The following is an 18,142-nucleotide window of genomic DNA, read 5'->3' on the forward strand; positions in this document are numbered from 1 at the left end:
ACATAGCTCTTCAGAGTATCCCAATTCAAAATTACAATTCCAAGGGTCATCACTTAGATGTTGATATGAGAAAGAGTCCAAGGGTCATCACTTCCCAAGTAACTACAATTCCCACATAACCCTTCCTTCAAAGCTTTCGCTCATCAGGTATTTGTTTATAGTGAGTTAGAATGCCAAGTTATTCTAGCCGTACTCACTTTGGGTCGTTCCCTTCTCATGATTGTCACTTGCTTGCAAAAGCAAATGGTTGGTAAGGCAGGCCCTCTAAAGGTGACACACAATCCAAACAATGAGCATGGTATCAAAGATCTAGATTTTTCATCACCCTAAGAAGGATGAGAGCATACTCTCCTACTCCAATGTCAAACTCAACAATAAAAGCAAACACATGTTCATTCCAACCTATTTAGAAATCATACTAGGTGCCTATAACATTAATTGCAAACACAAAGTTTAGTTGTAATCCAAGGCAACCTGCAAAAACCCAAGTTAGAAGTTTGATATGCTTATTCTTTGACTATCGAACCTACATAAAATGTGTTAGTAGTTTCATTTGTTGTCTTTTCCATGCATAATGCCAAGGTGTTGTACAGAGAATTAGTACCAAAAACCAAAAAAAGCAGAAAAAGTAAGCAAAACAAACCAATTTTTAAGCAAAACACTGCCTTTTTACCTCTGTTTTTGGACTTTACATAGGTACAGAACTCATGACACAGGCGCAAAATGCATGACACAAGCACAAAATGTCTTTAACACAAGTGCAGAATATATGACACAGGCGCAGGTTGTCTTACACAGGCGCAGAAGTTCCTAGAAAACCCTGCATTACCCTGTTTCTTGGGTTTTTGACCTGCACATCAATGCAAAAGCACTCAAAAGCATGGTTAAATGGTTAGTTCACGTCGGGTTCACCAATTAATGTACGCTAGGAATTAGGAAATCATCAAAGCATATCAAAACTAATCTAGCTCAATCTCAAAAGCTCAAATGCAATGATCTATACTAAACACACTCAATAAAGACATGAAAATAAAACATTCAAAACTAAACCCTAAGCAAACCAAATGTAGATCTGAATGCTTCCTTCATGCGGCTCCATTGTTCTTCTTTCTTCTCCAAATAGCCTTTGTTTGTGGATCTCACCTTCAAGTGCATACACATGAGATGAAAGCAAGTAGACAAGATAGTGGCACAAGAGTACTCGAAGCGTGATTGATTTGACAAAGTGATTAGAAATTCGATAATCTGATTAGCAAAAAGTGATTCATTCGATAATGTGATTAGTCTTGATTGAAGAAAAAATCATCCAATTTATAGACAAATTGGAGAAAAGATCAAATTAGCATGAAAAGGATATTAGAAGCAATTGATTTCAAAAATGGCACAATTGAGTGGAAAGAAGAAGGTTATGACACCTTCTATGTCATGAATTATGACATATTGCCAATGCAAAGACTCGAGAACTAGAACCTTATGACATCTTGCTATGCCAAGAGTATGATGCATGAGAAATTCATGCTTCCACCGAAGCACAAAAATAGGGAGGAACTAGAGAGAATTAATTAGGTGGAAATTAATTTTGACAAATTACAAAATAGGTGGAAATTAAGAATTAGAAATGATGAAAATTAGGAAATTAGAAAATTAGAAAATTAGGTAAATTAATTAATAATTTGTCATTTATTAATTAATTCACAAAAAGAGGAATAATTAGCCAATTAAAAGAACATTTAAGTGCGATGAGAAGACTTAGGATAAATAAATAAATTATTTAACCTAGAGGAAGAAATGACAAATTAGGTTAAATGAATAAGTCATAAAACCTTAGAAGATGAATTAGAAATGCAAGGACGACAATTAGGTCTTGACAAAAGATAATTAATGTCGATTCGATTTGATCATGATTTTGAATTAATAAATGATCAATGTGATAAATGATTTGATTGACAAATGCGCCAATTGACGAGGAACAATGACTAATTGATCCAAATTGACATGATTGAGAGGACGATGATGATTGATGATAAATTGATCGCAAGATGACAAAATTCACAAGAGGCTAAGATTCGATGACAAAATAGATTGCAAGACGACAAGATTGAAAATGACCACGATCGATGACAAATCGATCTCAAAACGACAAGATTGAAAATGACCACGATCCATGACAAATCGATCGCAAAACGACAAGATTGAAAATGACAATGATCAATGACAAATCGATCGCATGATGATAAGATTGATAAGAGGACAAAACCCTAATTAGGATTGACGATGTCCAAAATAATGACAAATGAGCACGCATATTGATACGACAGGATAATTTTGACCAAAATCACGACTGAAGATTGTTGTCGACAAGACCAAATTTGAGAATGAGACAACTGAAGAATGCAGAAGAATGACTCGATGCTTGCAAATGATAAAGACCAAGTGTGAATCATAGAAGAAATGTTAATGCAACACAAAAACCTAAAATGAGGAAATGCACAAATGTTATGACTCCACAAGCATTGACCATTTTTAGACGTCTACAATATAATCAAAAGTGTCATGATACAATGATGTCAAAATACATATGGCTACAAAATCACCTGAAGGTGTCTAAATCATCATGCAAAAATGGTACAAAACTGATACATAGGGGGCCCTCTATGGCTATGATGAACTCCCTCCCTCGGAGCCGCCTGGCCTCGATAGAGTCTAAGCCCTAGAAGGACCCGCCCCAGGATCATCTCTCCTACCCCCTCTATCTGGTGCTAGTGGAGGACCCATAACCCCACTGCTGGATGCCTATCTCCTCTGACTCCCTCCAGTAGTCATCACTATCCGTGATGGTCTGCAGAAGCTCCTCACCCGCTGCTCTGGTGGCACTTCCCCATAGTATAGGTCTTGCCAATAACCTATCTCCTCCCCTACCTGCAGAACATAGGTGTATCCAGCCCCTATGTCCTATGTCACCTATCTCCCAGCCCTCAATGTTGTCTCAGCCTTAGTGTAGCACTAGATATCCTGATCTCTCTCTAGCCCAATATCCCTCAATTGTCTCCTAAGCCTAGCTATCTCCCTCTCCAGATCCTGGATCTCATCTGCCTGTCCTTGGCAGATCTCCCTTAGCTCAAATAGCTCATCCTCCTCCTCCTCCTCCCCCTCTGCCTGTGGCTCCCCCTGTACTGGTGGTTGTGCCTCTACCTGTGCCTTTGCCTGTACCTGTACCTACCTCTATCCCTATCCCTACACCTGTCTAGGACCCTGTGCTACTGGCACCTGTAATGGCAATCCAGCATGACCCCTCACCACCCAAGCCTATCTCTCCTCCCCACCCTCTCTCCGTGGAGCCACTTTCCTCTCTCCAACTGCACCCCATCTCCTCTGTCAGCCTCTCCCCCCACCATCTCCATCATCATCCCCATCCCCACCACCATCTCCATCTAGAGGCTCCCCTGGGTCTGTCAGTCGTGGAAAGGGATGCTCAGCCCAATACACTGTGTACTCTACATCCATGCCTGCATCCTCAATCTTTGGCCACATATCCCATGGCATCGGCACCATCTCTACTAGCTGCATCACAACCTGATCATATGACAACAATGGCCCAAAGTGTGTTTGATCCCTGATTGTCCGAGCATACATCCCGGAACCCCGTGGCATCTATTGAATATAGCCAAACTACCTGCATACCCTGTCAACTAGTTGTCTCTCCAATACATAGGGCGTTCACCCAATCAGATATCTACTCTAGAAGGTATAAGGTAGATCTACTGCGTCCTCCCACTACTCGTACTCATGGTACAGCCTCCATATCATAATGTTGATCTCATCTAGGACTCGACACCAATACTCCAACCGACCAATCCATGGCTATGAGGTAATCATATCATATAGATGAACAAAGCTGCGTTTATGACCCCTGCCCCTAAAATGTATCAGTCAGGTAACCGGTAGATGCTCATATGCCCACACCTGCAGCAATGTAACTCCGCAGCCCAATCCTATGGATCCATGATACACAAACTGATGCAGCTCATAGTACAAGTGTGCCAGCACACAATGTCCCTAGGCATATCTAGTGTGATGTGTAACCAGCATCTCCAAGGTGCTCCCCCAGCCCACAACCAACCCTCGTGTCACCCTATCCAAATAGAGGAACCCACTGATCACTCCTCCTAGCACTACTAGTAGTGCCAGTCTTGTCACTGTCATGGTATCCCATGCCACTTGTCCAGCTCTCATCTCCAGTCCTAGATCCTGAAACACTCATCTCAAGGCCTCCCTATCTCCATCTCGATCATAGGGTATCATCTCCCCATCAATCAGTATCCTCAGTATCCTGTAAACATCCTCCAAGGTGACTATCATCTCACCCATCAGCAAATGAAAAGTGCATGTCTCAGAATGCCATCTCTCAGCAAGTGCAGTCAGCAAACCCCATGTTCACCCAAAACTCAAGCACATATAGAATGTATCACAAACCCATAACCCCAATGGCAGCCCTATCCTCGAATGTCAACTCTGGTTGTAATCTTTGTGTTGATGGGAATCTCTCTCGTGACTCTAGCATAGGCAAATACTCCTCTAGTCAAGCAAAGCAATCATGTCAGTTAAAGTGACACTCACTGTTCATCACAAAGTGTTGCTCCTATCCTAGTGACACTCACTATTCATCACAAAGTGTTGCTATCTATCCCAGTGACACTCACTGTTCATCACAAAGTGTTGCTATCTATCCTAGTGGTACTCCTTGTTCATCACAAAGTACTATGAGTTTTGCACTCCCTGTTCATCACAAATTGTTGCTCTTATTTGCACTCCTTGTTCATCACAAAGTGTTGCTCCTATTGGTACTCCTTGTTCATCACAAAGTACTATGTCTAGGTACTCACTATTCATCACAAAGTGCCTTGATCTATCCTATCTTAGGGCCTCTACTTGAGTGAATCCTCTTCAGTAGTTTCCTAATTGGCAACATATGTTCTATCACAGAATTGTCAAAACCTAGCCCTATCTGCTATTCTAGTCTTCCCTAGAGGACCTGCTTGAGTGTATCCTCTCAACAGCTTATCCAATCGATAGTGTATGTTCATCACAGAACTGTTGATTTGACCTTGAAGACATAAACGCGCCTTTATCACATAAACGTGCTTATAGACTACACAAACGCGCCTGCTCTGCACAGACATGCTTGAAATACTCAGACGTACCTATGTTATGCACAAACATGCCTATCCTACACAAACGTGCCCACATTTCACAAACGCGCCTGCACAATCCAAACATGTTCGCACTTGACATAGACGTTGTTGAATTCATAGACGCACCTGGCACAAACACAGATGCGCCTAGCCAACATAGATGCACCTGGCACCAACACAAACGCACCTACACATTTTTGACCTTTTTTTGACATTATCCTAAAGTGCATTTATTGCACTATCTAGCATGCATTTATGACAACAATTAATGCGACAAAGTACAAGGAGGTTTTGTGGTACTTACTGGCTCTCCTGCATCTGCTGGCCTCTAAAATCGGCGAACGCGATCAAATCTATGAACCAATGCCATCGCTGTTGACTACTGCTGCTCTATTCTCGCTCTGCACTCTGATCTCTTGGATGTGTAGATAACAATGAGGATGTTTTTTCCTCATGGTTTATTTTATAGACTACCCTAGCCCTCGTTTCTTGAGTCAGTCTTCATTATCCCGTGACTCTGTCACTCCATCCTATCTGGTCAATTCATTCTAGCCTTTCTTTCTTATCGAGAGATTGTTTGTGATCTTTTCAGACATTTTCATCCAATCTCTCGAGGGGGCATATCATTCCCATCTTGGGGCAACTTTGTATCAGTTCATATTATCTTCTTTGAAACAACGTGACAAGCTGCATTGTCTCAAAGAGGGGCAAAATGTAGACACCTAAAATTGTCATGTCTAATTAAATAAATATTTTATTTATTTAATTATTTTATCCTAATTCTTCTATTAATTAAATAAATCTTTATTTATTTAATTAATTCATTTATCCTCTTCTAGCCTTATTTCTCATTTAAATAAATACTTTTATTTATTTAAATTATCCTTTTTCTAAATTAAATAAATACTCTTATTTATTTAATTATCCCACTTCTTCTATTAATTAAATAAATCTTTATTTATTTAATTAATTCATTAGCCTTTTCTACCCATGACACATGTCATTCATCTCTTAATTCATACACTACCTACCCCTTTCATTATTTTATTATCTTCTTTACCTACCCTCTAATCATAGCCAACCTCTTTTACACCTCTCAATCTTATCCATCCATTTCTTATAGTGTCTTCTATATAAGGAGATGCCTCCTTCATTATCAACCCTAACTAACTAATCAATCTAGGCATCCTGATCAATTGACTACACTCTTTCATATGCGATCCTACTTGCAACCACATTTCTGTTCTTTGTTGAGCTCTTGTGCACATAAAATCTGAGAGCAAATATATCAAGCAAGATCAATGGAGATAGAAAGAATGGAGATCCAAACCCTATTGTACATGTGATGGTATAATCTTTGTGATTTCATTTGATTTGCATTGTCTTAGGTAATCTTCATATGTTATGGTGGATCTTTGTTGTTGTTAGGCTAGGGTTTTATGGTTGAATTCATTTAGTCTTTCATCATTGTTGTTATCCATTTTCACCATACACACTCCTACTTCTTCAAATACATCTATTTCCTTTAATGATCTTGTTCCTTCTAGTACTCCTGATTCTTCTACTCAATCAGAATCTCCTCCTAAAGATATCTTTTCTCTCGAAGGAGTGCTCTTAGATGATGATTGGGGATCTCTAAACTTTAACCCTACTTTTATAGGAGAGTATAGAGTATCTTGGAAAGAATCTAAGACTGAGAAGGAGAAATCTAAGGAGGAACCTAAAGAGCAACCCACTTTGTCTGAACAACTAAGTAACTATTTTGTGGTTGGTTCTAATTCAAATAATTCTTCAAATCCTTCATCTAATTCATATAGCACTAAGACCTATGAGGTGCACCCATCTCTCTGTGATTTGGCATCCCTTTATGGTCCTAGTTTTCAGATTCTAGCTAAGAGTGGTTATAATGGCAATGGTTGTGGTGCAAATGAACAAGGACTTAAAGTTCCTTTAGAACATAACACACATGAAACTTCATTTGGACTTGGATATAATCCCTCTAAGCCCACCAAAGCATCTAAAAGACCATCTCTCAATGTGAATGCTATATTTAGTAGTGATGATGATCTCACCTCAATTAAATCATCTTCTTCTTCTTTCAACACTCATCATCCTCATAAGAAATCATGGTGATGAAAAATCTTTTTATGAATCTCCTTGCGAGATTTCTAATCCCACTTATGAGACTTTATCTTCTATTCTTTCTAAAATCCCTTCTTCTAGGAATAAGGCTCTAATGAATTACACTTATCCCTCTCCTAAGATTTCTTGTGTGTAAGAAAAGTATGACTTAGTGACCTATTCTTCTCCTATAAAATTTTGTCTTTCTAAAGACTTTTTAACATTCATCATCTTATACATGTTTTTAATCTCACTTATAGTGGAGCATTTAACGTGTCATATTCAAATACCTCATTCAATCTATCATGCCTTTAAATAACATTAATGGCTATTATGTTGCTCATCATTATGTGACATTGGTAGTTCACTTACTAGGGCCTCATTTTCATTCATGATGGTACAATTTCACATGGGGGCTAAATGTAGCATCGTAAATTGTACACCCTTGCTAGAGTGGTACAATTCTACACTTAGTTTAGCACCTGCCTTAGTGTGTTTGCATCTTGCATTGTAATTTCTCTTTAAAATTTAATTAAATCTAAAGTCATATTTCATCACTCCCCACATCATAAAATTGGTCCCTTTACCCTAAGTGTGCCCCTTTTTATTTTATTCCTCCAATAAATCATTAAATCATAAACCCTGATTATGTCTTATTTCGACCTTTAAGGCTTGATTTTGCATATGAAAACATCTCAAAATCAGCTATAAATTTGGGATTCACTCTAATATCATCATATCTAATGGCCCTAAATATTTGGTGAAAAATTGGTCAGACCAGGTGCAAGTTGCACCCGGTCCTCGACATTTTTCACGAAATTTCTGGAGCATAATCCTATGACATTATAATGCTTAGCCCCAATAAATTGGTGGGAAATTCAAATCCTAGGTTGGACTAAAGATGAAATTAAGATCTAGGGTTTCATACATAAGAGCTCTCTTTCTTCATTTGAAGGCATCTACGAAAAGGAAGAGTTTTTGGTGAAGTCTTCTAGCGATTACAAAGAGCCTTCTATGTAGTGAAAGAGAAGCTTATGTGGAGTCTTCAACAACATTCATCAACAATTCATCAAGTATTCATCAAGTATTCATATTAATTAGGAGCCTCGAAGACATTGAAGAATAATAGGAGATCAAGTGGCTTATATCTCTCCCTTGGGGATTGGTATGGTTTCATGTTATTTTCATGTCTTTGTATGAGCTTCTTTACACTCATTTTCACATTTACATTCATGCTTTATATCATTTAGCAAATTTGATTTAGAGCATTCTCATTTACATTTACATTTACATTTACATACATTTAGGGTTTACTCTCCAAAGCTTAGGGTAGCTCTAGTTTCTTATCTTTCTCATTTTAGGATCTTGCACACACACAAGATTCCTACACACACTATTTTACTATGCAAATTGGCTATTTGTTGAGGTGTAAATCACCAAAATAGGGGTTTGACTAAGGAAAAACCCCATATAGCCACCCCAAAACCTTATTTTTAGTTATAGATGCAAGTACAGGATCCAATCATCGCTGCAAATTTTAGGTCCAGCAGAGCACACAAACACAAAATGAAGATCAAAATTGAGCAGAAATCACTAGGATAGGGGTGTGGTGCCCTATTCCTATGCTCTGATCCTCCCTAGTGATCCTCCCTAGGCACCTTGTTCCTTCACCCTCATCCTCCCTGGGCATTCTAGTCCTCTCTAGACACCCTGGTCCCGGGCCCTGGTCCTCCCTAGGCGCCCTGGTCCTCCTAGTTTCAGGTGAAATTTGGTAGGGTGGAAGCTCAAAACATTAAATTTTGTTGGTGTAAATAAATATTCATTATGGATATTATTACACTTTACTTAAGTTAACTTAGGATAATGCATCTCTTCGTAGTTTGGATTTGAGACACTTAGGGAAGTGTGCACATAGGGATAGAGCTTGTAGGAGAAATTCCACCTTTTGTGGTCTTGTTTTATTGTTACACTCCACATTCAGTGGGTCATCCACCTCTTGTGGAATATTATATTATTTCTCCTACCTACCCCTAGTATTTTTTACCTACCCTTGTTTCTCATTGAGCCACATGTCATGATTGTGTGCTCGTACATCCATATGGCCTTGCCTATATAAGCAAGCCTATATTCATTGTATTGGTGAATCCAGTTGATCATTTTCATATTGAGGAGAATACAGTTTGTTCTTGTCATTCTTTTGTCTCTATTTTTATACTTTTCATTGTGCCCTTGATCTTGGCAAAATCTCAAAAATTTGTAGGCCTTCAGTTGCAACTTTTTGTGAGATAAAACAAGACCAGGGTGTGGCATCCCTATCCAAGTCACTTTGGCTCATTTTTCAACACCAGGTACACATTCAAATTCCTCCCCCTTCTCTACTTTCAGTATCTCAGTTTCAAATCTACAAGTTTCTGCAATTTCAGTTCATATATGCTTCATTGTTTATCTCCTAGTCTAGTTGATCAATCACACCCTATTTTTCACATCTTTTCTTCATATACAACAAGAGTAATCGAAACCCTAAGAGATAATCCTTAGCTCTCTCTTTCTCACAAGAAGTAGCCAAAGTGAGCTATCTCCCTAGGCTCTTTCGTATTCCCAATGTGTTGGCAAAAGTGGGATTAGGTCCTAGTCACCCGGTCTTGCTTTTTCCCCTCCACACTTGTCAACTTTTAGAATTTTGAAATTAGGAGGAAAAGGAAACATAATAAAACTTCTATCAAAAGGGTATGAAGAAATATCCTCTTGTGAATGTTTCTTTGGTGAAGATCCTATTTGTAACTTTGCAAGTTGTTTATTCTAGATCTTGGATTTGTTGCACAAGTGTACCTAGAGGATTTTTCTCATTTGTAACTTTGCAAGTTGTTTATTCTAGATCCTGGATTTGTTGCACACGTGTGCCTAGAGGATTTTTCTCCTTCTTACTCTTCTTCTTTGTATTTGTCTTGGTTTCATTTGTGTTTGTGTTTGTGTTAGTTTTTGTGATTGTGTTTGTGTTTGTGTTTGTGTTTGTGTTTGTGTTTGTGTTTGTGTTTGTTTTTGTGTTTGTATTTGCATTTGTTTCAGTTTCAATTGTTCTCTTCAATTGTGAGACATAAAAGTCATGTGGGAGTTTGACCCCTTGTTGAGGAAGCATAATGAAGTTTTTTTGTTGATACTTTTCCATAACTTTTTCCATTAGCTTGTGAAATTTTTGGTCTTGTGAAGCCTTAAGAACATGTCCTTCAAATATGTCACTATCATCATCACTAGAAGACTCATATCCTTACCTTGAACTTTCTCTAAAAAGGTTTGTTGGATCATATACATGTCTTGAATAGGCACACTAGTCATAAGAGTAGTCATAGGAATAGAATAATTAATTTGACTAGAAGGTTGAGTGTAACCAAGGACTTCAGCACAACTTTTCATAGGCATGATATTAGTGTCAACAATATGAGCAAGGCCACACACTAAATCAATGCCAACTTTATCACTTTGAACCATTCTTTTTAATCCTTCAATCAATGGGATATCGTCACTTTTTGGGTATTGTTGACTCATCCATTGTTGAAGATTTTTAAATTTATTCTCAATATTCTCTAATTGGTCAATGGAAACCCTAGTTAGTGATTCACCCTCCTCGTGAGAATTATGTAAAGAATAAGGATAAATAACATCAATTGTTAGAATAGAAGAACCACCCACATTCTCATGAAACAAGTTGTCCAAATTAGGCTCCATATCCTTAGTAATTAAAAATTGGGAAGCCTTAATTCTATAACTTCTCACGGGAATATTATAGGTAGGACAAATGGTAGTAAAACACATGCACAAAGAGGGGAAATTTGAATTTCAATTTAAAAATTATGATTAAGCAATACAAAATTTAGTGAAAAATGATTGATTAACCAATTAATTAAGCAACTTGATTTGTGAATTTTAAGGATAGATGCATTTAGATCATAGCATAGCATTCATAAAGATCATATCTAAAAATTAATTTTAAAAATTATGCAATCCACATGATAAATTTTAGAATTATAAATTAGGGTTTTTATAAATTCAACCACAAAATTTATGTAATTCAATTTGAAAATGAGATCTAGGAGGAAAATTTTGAATTTTAAATTAAATGAATAATCAAATCTAAAATAAGAAATCTGAATTAGAGAACCCACAAGCTTAATTTTATAAATAAAAAATTAGGGTTTTTGTGAATTTAACCTCTAATTTTTTTGAAATTGAATGAAAATTTAAACTTTCAAATGCAAATTTTATTTTGAAATTGAATAAACACTCAGATCTGAGAACATAAATCAAAATGATGGTGAAAGCTTAGGGTTTCCACCACAAGAAGGAAGAAAACTGTTATTTTTTACTTAGGTACCATCAAATTAAAAGAGGGGAGTAAACCCAATGGATCTAGACACAAACTAGCAAGTATAAGAGTTGAGAATTATATTGGATTTACTGGTTGTGTGATTTAGATTGCCCTCATTTAAGTTAAATTGTAAAAATGTTGAAATTAGGGGAAATATGTTGAAATTGATGTAAAAATACATGAATAATGAGCTATAGTCATCAGATCGAGCCACGAACATGGATCTAGGAAATGTGAATGTATTTGGATCTATTCCTAGAAGGAACTCTTGATTAGTCAGGACCATAGTGATGGTCACTCTGGTCCTTCGCATTTTTTACACTCCAATGGGGGATCAATTTGTCACTGTAAATAAAGCCAATTCTGAATATCACAACTATGTACGTATTCCCGTGCATAGTAGAGAAGGGAAATACATTGGAAATAGAGCTTTTCCTTAGGTCAAAAACCCTAATTTTAGAATTAACCATGAAATAAAAATGAAATATGATGGAATCACAGTAATGGAAATGTTCTCCTTTTGAGGGAGATGTTGAATAATGACTGGAACCCAAATGTTATACCTCCTTATGAAGTTTTGTTTGTCTCCACATGCAATTAGGGTTTCATGAAGTATTTAATAACATACAACATGAATGTCAACTCCAATGCTTGAATCTTGACCTTATCTCTACTCTAATGCTTGAAAGAAGACTAGTTACTTGCTCACTTGAACTTGAATGCTTGATTTCTTGAACAAGGTCAGGATTCCTACTCAAATCTTGTGATCATTAAGGAGCTCAAAAATGGGTCCTAATTGGGAGGACCAAGGTTCTAGCACCATGGTCTTGACTAATTAGGTACCAAAAAATGAAGGGGAATGAAGTGCAGGGTCAAAATATGGAAAATATAAATTGTATGAGCAAAATCAAGTCTCCAAATAGGCATTGGGGCATGAACGCCAAGGTGAGGGCCCAAATGAGGACAAAATTGTAAGGGAGTACAATCTAGGATTCTACACAAAAGAACAAATTGAGAAAGACTTAAAGCTGAAAGGTTGAAGTGAAGTTCTTGATGTTGTACTTAGTGCTCAAAAGCAAAGCAAAGACAAAGAATGTTTGCGATGTGAAGAAGGAGAATGTTCTAAAAGAAAAGAGAAGATCAATGATCCTTCGGTTCAAAATGTTCAGACGTCTCCTCCGGTTTCTAATAGGTACTCTTTTAAGGGTATTTATTTTACTTGCAATAAATATGGACATAGATCTAGTGAGTGTAGAAGTTACGGTTCAATCAAATGTAATAAGATTCTATACATACAACAAGATTGGGCAAAAAATCAAATGTGTGCAGAACCAAGATGACTTGAAATGGATACAAGAATGTAAATGTTAGACAATCATTCCATGGAGTGTGTTATTCCTACAATAGATATGGGCATAAAGCTTTTGAGTGCAGAGCATCTAACTGGTCCGCAAATACCGGAAGGCATGGGAGTTATCAGCAAAAGAGTCTACTTTGCTACAGTTACATTAAAGTAGGACATTTGGCAAGAGATTGTAGGAGTAGATCTAATATGTCTTCTAGACCAACAAAGAAAGTGGATATTAATCTCGAGAAAGAAAAGATGAAGAATATGTGGGTAAAGAAATCTGATGAAAAGTTTGAGTAGAATGCAGAGGCTATACCGGCATAAGATGATGGTGTTTCTTCTTTCGAAAATTAAATTTGCGTGTCGTATTAAGGGGGGGAGTTGAAAGAAAAAATTTATACCTAGGAAAATTTGAAGTAGTACGTTAGGAGATGGATTTTTGGTGCTTTGAGAATGGTTTTGGATATTACCGGAATAGCAGGTAAAAGGAAAAGTTGTTTTGGAAAGTATGCTTGTCATTAATGCCAATCCACTCGAAAGAAAATATATTGGGAAGTAATTTAATTATTTTGATCACTTGTTAAGACAAAAGATTGAATATTTGTAGTGCAAAGAAGGAGCTAAGTGTGTTGTGCAAAAAAATCCTAGACCATGGTATGTTAGTTTCATTTGTTGTTGATCTTGCTTTGAATCCTTGACCTGTATTAAAGTCATATCCTTTCATCGTAATATTGACTGATAAAGATGGAGCATTTTCAAGGTTACCTCCTCATTATTTATACACCAAATACGGTATGTTCTTATATTCATGTTGAGATGGAAGAGGTAAGCCATTTGAAATTCAATGATCTTTGGGAGCAAGTAACTGAGAAAGAAAATACATGTAACCCTAAAGAAAGAAATCAAAAATCTTAGAGATTCAGGTTTGGACATTTGGATATTATCCCTCAATTTTTTTGATGAAGTTAAATGGATTAGAATGATTTTTAGTCAAGTTCGTAGAGATGCTATGTATCTTAATAAACCCTACCGAATCACGAAAGATGCCCTTCGAACCCTAACCGATCTTTGTCAAAGGGGAGAAGTTCTAACAAAGTGATGATAGGATTCAAGTGTGACGGTCAAGCAATGACTGTAGAAAACACCAATGATGTTGGGGTGAAGCTTGCAACAAAATAAATAGATTACAAAATTTATTTCCAGAACTGTGAAAATACAACCACAGTGATTGCTATCTACACGACCTTCAGGATTATGGTATGCAATGAGTCTTCTGATCTTTGTGAAATTCTTTTGACTAAATTGATGGAGAATTTGAGCAAAACGAAGAAGAGAAAATATCCATTCAAATTTGGGTCTCTGATAATTTGTTTAGAATTTTTGTTTTTGAATCAACTTCTCAGTAAAAATGATGTTTGGGAGAAGTTATCTTCTATTGGACTACAAATAGGTAATTATGTCAAAAGTTAGAGGATGGATGCCAACAAATATCAAAGAGATTTATTTGGTTAGTTCAAAGAATTTAAATCTTCTATACAGTAAAGGTACTGGTTTTCATCAAACCTGGTGAGCAACTACAAAGATACATTCACTTCTATCATTAGAAAAGATAAATGTTACATATTTGTAGTGGAACCACATATTGGATGGATTCTAGAATTACCTTACAAGGTGTTTGATGTGGTTGCATTTGCACAGATTGAGCAAGTAAACAATTTGGCTATTGATCCAGATGAGGAATGTTTTTGGATAGTAGAGGAAATTGAAGAAAGTGAAATAAGGGAGAAGTCTACAAAGACTTTGCACAAGAGAATGTTTGAAACATTCACCAAGATGGGACTTTCAGAATCTGCACAAAAATATGCATCCCGAACATCTAAGTCTATACCATTGCCTTCTCTGGAAAATCCTAGTGTGTCAGAAGTATTTGGAAGTGTGCAAATTGAAGCTATTTCTATTGAAAAGAAGAGGAAGCCCAGGAGAAAGATGAGAGCCCACAAGAAAGAAGATAAAACTAATGAGAGCACTAATGAAGTTAAAAAAGAAACATTTATTATGAGCCCTAGAAAGCCAAAACCTAATGCAGCTCCAGTGATGAATCCTTCAATCAAAAGGTAGAAGAAGGAGTCATCCTTCAGTGAAAAGAAAGGGAAATTTGTTGCTGAAGAAGAAAGTCCTAAGGTAGAAGTTCTAAATTTAGAAAATTTATTTCATGCTATTGTTGACGGCAAATCCTTGAATTATATTCTAGAAAATTATGATGAGTCTAAATCTGTAAATAAGGATATTATGAAAAATTTTGTAATTAGATACATGATTTTGTTTGATAAAACCCTGAATGAGATCAAACAAGATATACCAAATAAAATTTATGAGATCTTAGTTGATAAGAGACAAGATGCAATGAACAAAGAGTCGGATTTTAGGATTGCTGCTATGGATAGATTTTGTAATTCTTTGAGTAGGGAAGCTCATTTGAAAGTTCATCAAGCTCTGAATGCCCATTTTTTAACCAAGGAGAGAGTAAACCTCATTATGGTTGGTGATCCTAATGATATCAAAAGGATAAGAAAACAAGTAGATGACATCGTAGAAGAAGTTGCAGTGCAGGTTGCTATCTTGCTATCATCTTCAAAACATGTTTCTATGCAAACAGGTTTAGGTGAATCAAGTGGAAGTATTGTTTCTCCAACATTTGGAGCAGATGTGCCAAAAATTGATCCAAAACCAGTTTCGATTATTGTTGATGTGTCTAATACTGAGGCAAAAAAGGTAGAAGAAAAGTAAATTGAACAAGAACTTGAAAATGTATTTGAGAATTTGGAAGATCTACAAGATGGTAATGCTTTAGATTCATCATTACAATCTTATGGGAGTGCTTATGAAGGTCACATTGTTAAAGCTAACGATGAAGATAAGCCTGAAGAAGGTATAAGAAGGGTTGAGTCTTAAAAGACTCCAGTCGTTCTTTCTACCATTATTCCTGATATTTCATCTGAATTGTTGCAATTTCCTATGTCACAAGGTAAGTTGGACATCAATTGGTTATCCCCGCAACAAATGGTATTGCTTGGAAATTCTTTATTTTCAAAAGCTAGGAAGAAGAGCTATGTTTCAAGAAGTTTGGTCGAGGATATGCTAAAAAAATTTAATGAAAATTTTCTAGGAGTCAAAGTTGAACCTTGGAATTATGAAGATCAAATGAGAAGTGCCTTTAATAAGCTGAAAGCATGTGCTGAGGACTTTCAAGCAAGTTTCTCTAATTTTGTTGAGAAGAAGTTTTTGACTGAAAGATTGCAATCTCTTTAGGCTAAATGTATTGAATCACATTTTTTATTGAAAGAGAATAACCTCTCTGGATGCCAGTATTGACCATGCTATTAAGACTTTTAGAGTTAGTCTATCTTGGTTGAAGGCCACTACAGACGTGTAGAAAAGAACTTCATATATTGAACGTGTTGAATATCAGAGAAACTAAGAGGGGAGGAGTGAATCAATTGGCAACTCAAACAATTTTTTAAATGCTTTCACACATCCAGAATAACCAGCAAAATTAATTAAAGAAAATATAACATGAAAACACATACACACAACACATCACACAAAGATCACTAGATGTGACATGGAAAACCTAAGAAGGGAAAAACAACGGAGAATGTTAGTTATCAATATGACACTGATTAAGGTGACACCAATTAAGGTGATTTTTACAAAGGGTGGCTCACAACTTGAATTCTCACTGCATGAGGGCTCACTGTCTAGCAATAGGCTCACTACCGAAAAAAGAAAGAAAAAAAGAAAAGTAATCCACAACTGTGACACACTCTGCACAATTGGAACTACTTGTGTGCCTCAACACCAACACACCTCACACATCATCAATAATCAAATCCTTCCTTTTTAATCTCACATATCTATAATAACAATGCCACACTTTTCTGCACTAACTCATTCAAATCATCCTCATATATATATATATATATATATATATATAGTCTTTGAGAAACATAATCTTCTAAGTCGGACAAGACAAAGGTCTAAAATAGGTCAACACTAAACATTTCGGTGGTGGGAAGGAATGAAAAGTAGACCATACCACAAAACACATCATTGGTTAGATTAACATATTACATCCATCACAAATTTCAGACCCCAATCATGACTCACACGCTGCACCAATTTCAATACTCATCCTCAAATTCTCAAGTTCCGAACCTAATCCAGACCCAAAAATAATTGCCCAATACAATAAAAATAAGAACGGAACCAAGACACTTATGAATATAAATAATCAACACCATATCCAAATCTGGACCACCATCAACTTAATCAATCCATGCTTAATATCAATTAGACCACATCTTCTAGAGCACCAAGTATTTCGGGAACACATCTACCAAATTACCAAACCAAAACTATGTGCTGACATTAATGACAACCATTATGTTGGCATCAATGACAACCAGCACAACCATCAATATCATATTTGCAATAATCTCCCCCTTTGTCATTGATGGCAACATCCATCAACAACAAAAATGAAACTCTCTGCAATATTCAAACAATAACTCTGCACAACTCTGTGTCTCTCCATCTTATCTACATCTCTCCCCCTTTGAAAATAATGACAAAGGCAAGCATAAATCCCCTTATGGAACTCACTCATGTTCCCCCTAAGAGGAAGCACCCAAGCATTAGTCTAGATAAGAAATAAGCAAGTTGTTCACAGGACCAATGCACATCAGAATGTACATCAGTTTAAATTAGGAAGAGGTAATACCCCTAAATTTATTGGATATTGGCTGATATGTTGTCTTTGATGTTAACATATGTGGAGATTTTGATGTGGAGATTGTTGGACAGCTTTATGTGTATTCCAGTGTTGCAGTTTGATTGAATGAGTTGGTTTAGCTAGTGTATTGCTGATGAGTTGATGCGGTTTAAAGGGTTTCAGGTATTGTTTCTGTGGATGGTTCATTCCCATTTGTAGAGGTCTGCATGATGACTTGATCGAGTTATGAGATTCAGTATTGAGGATGTTCTGCAATTGTTCTTGTTATTTGGTATTCTGGTTTGTGCTTTGTATTTCTCTGAAATCACTATATCTTTTGTTGTGGA

The sequence above is a fragment of the Cryptomeria japonica genome, chromosome 2 (genome assembly GCF_030272615.1).
Source record: "Cryptomeria japonica chromosome 2, Sugi_1.0, whole genome shotgun sequence".
Taxonomy (NCBI): Eukaryota; Viridiplantae; Streptophyta; class Pinopsida; order Cupressales; family Cupressaceae; genus Cryptomeria; species Cryptomeria japonica.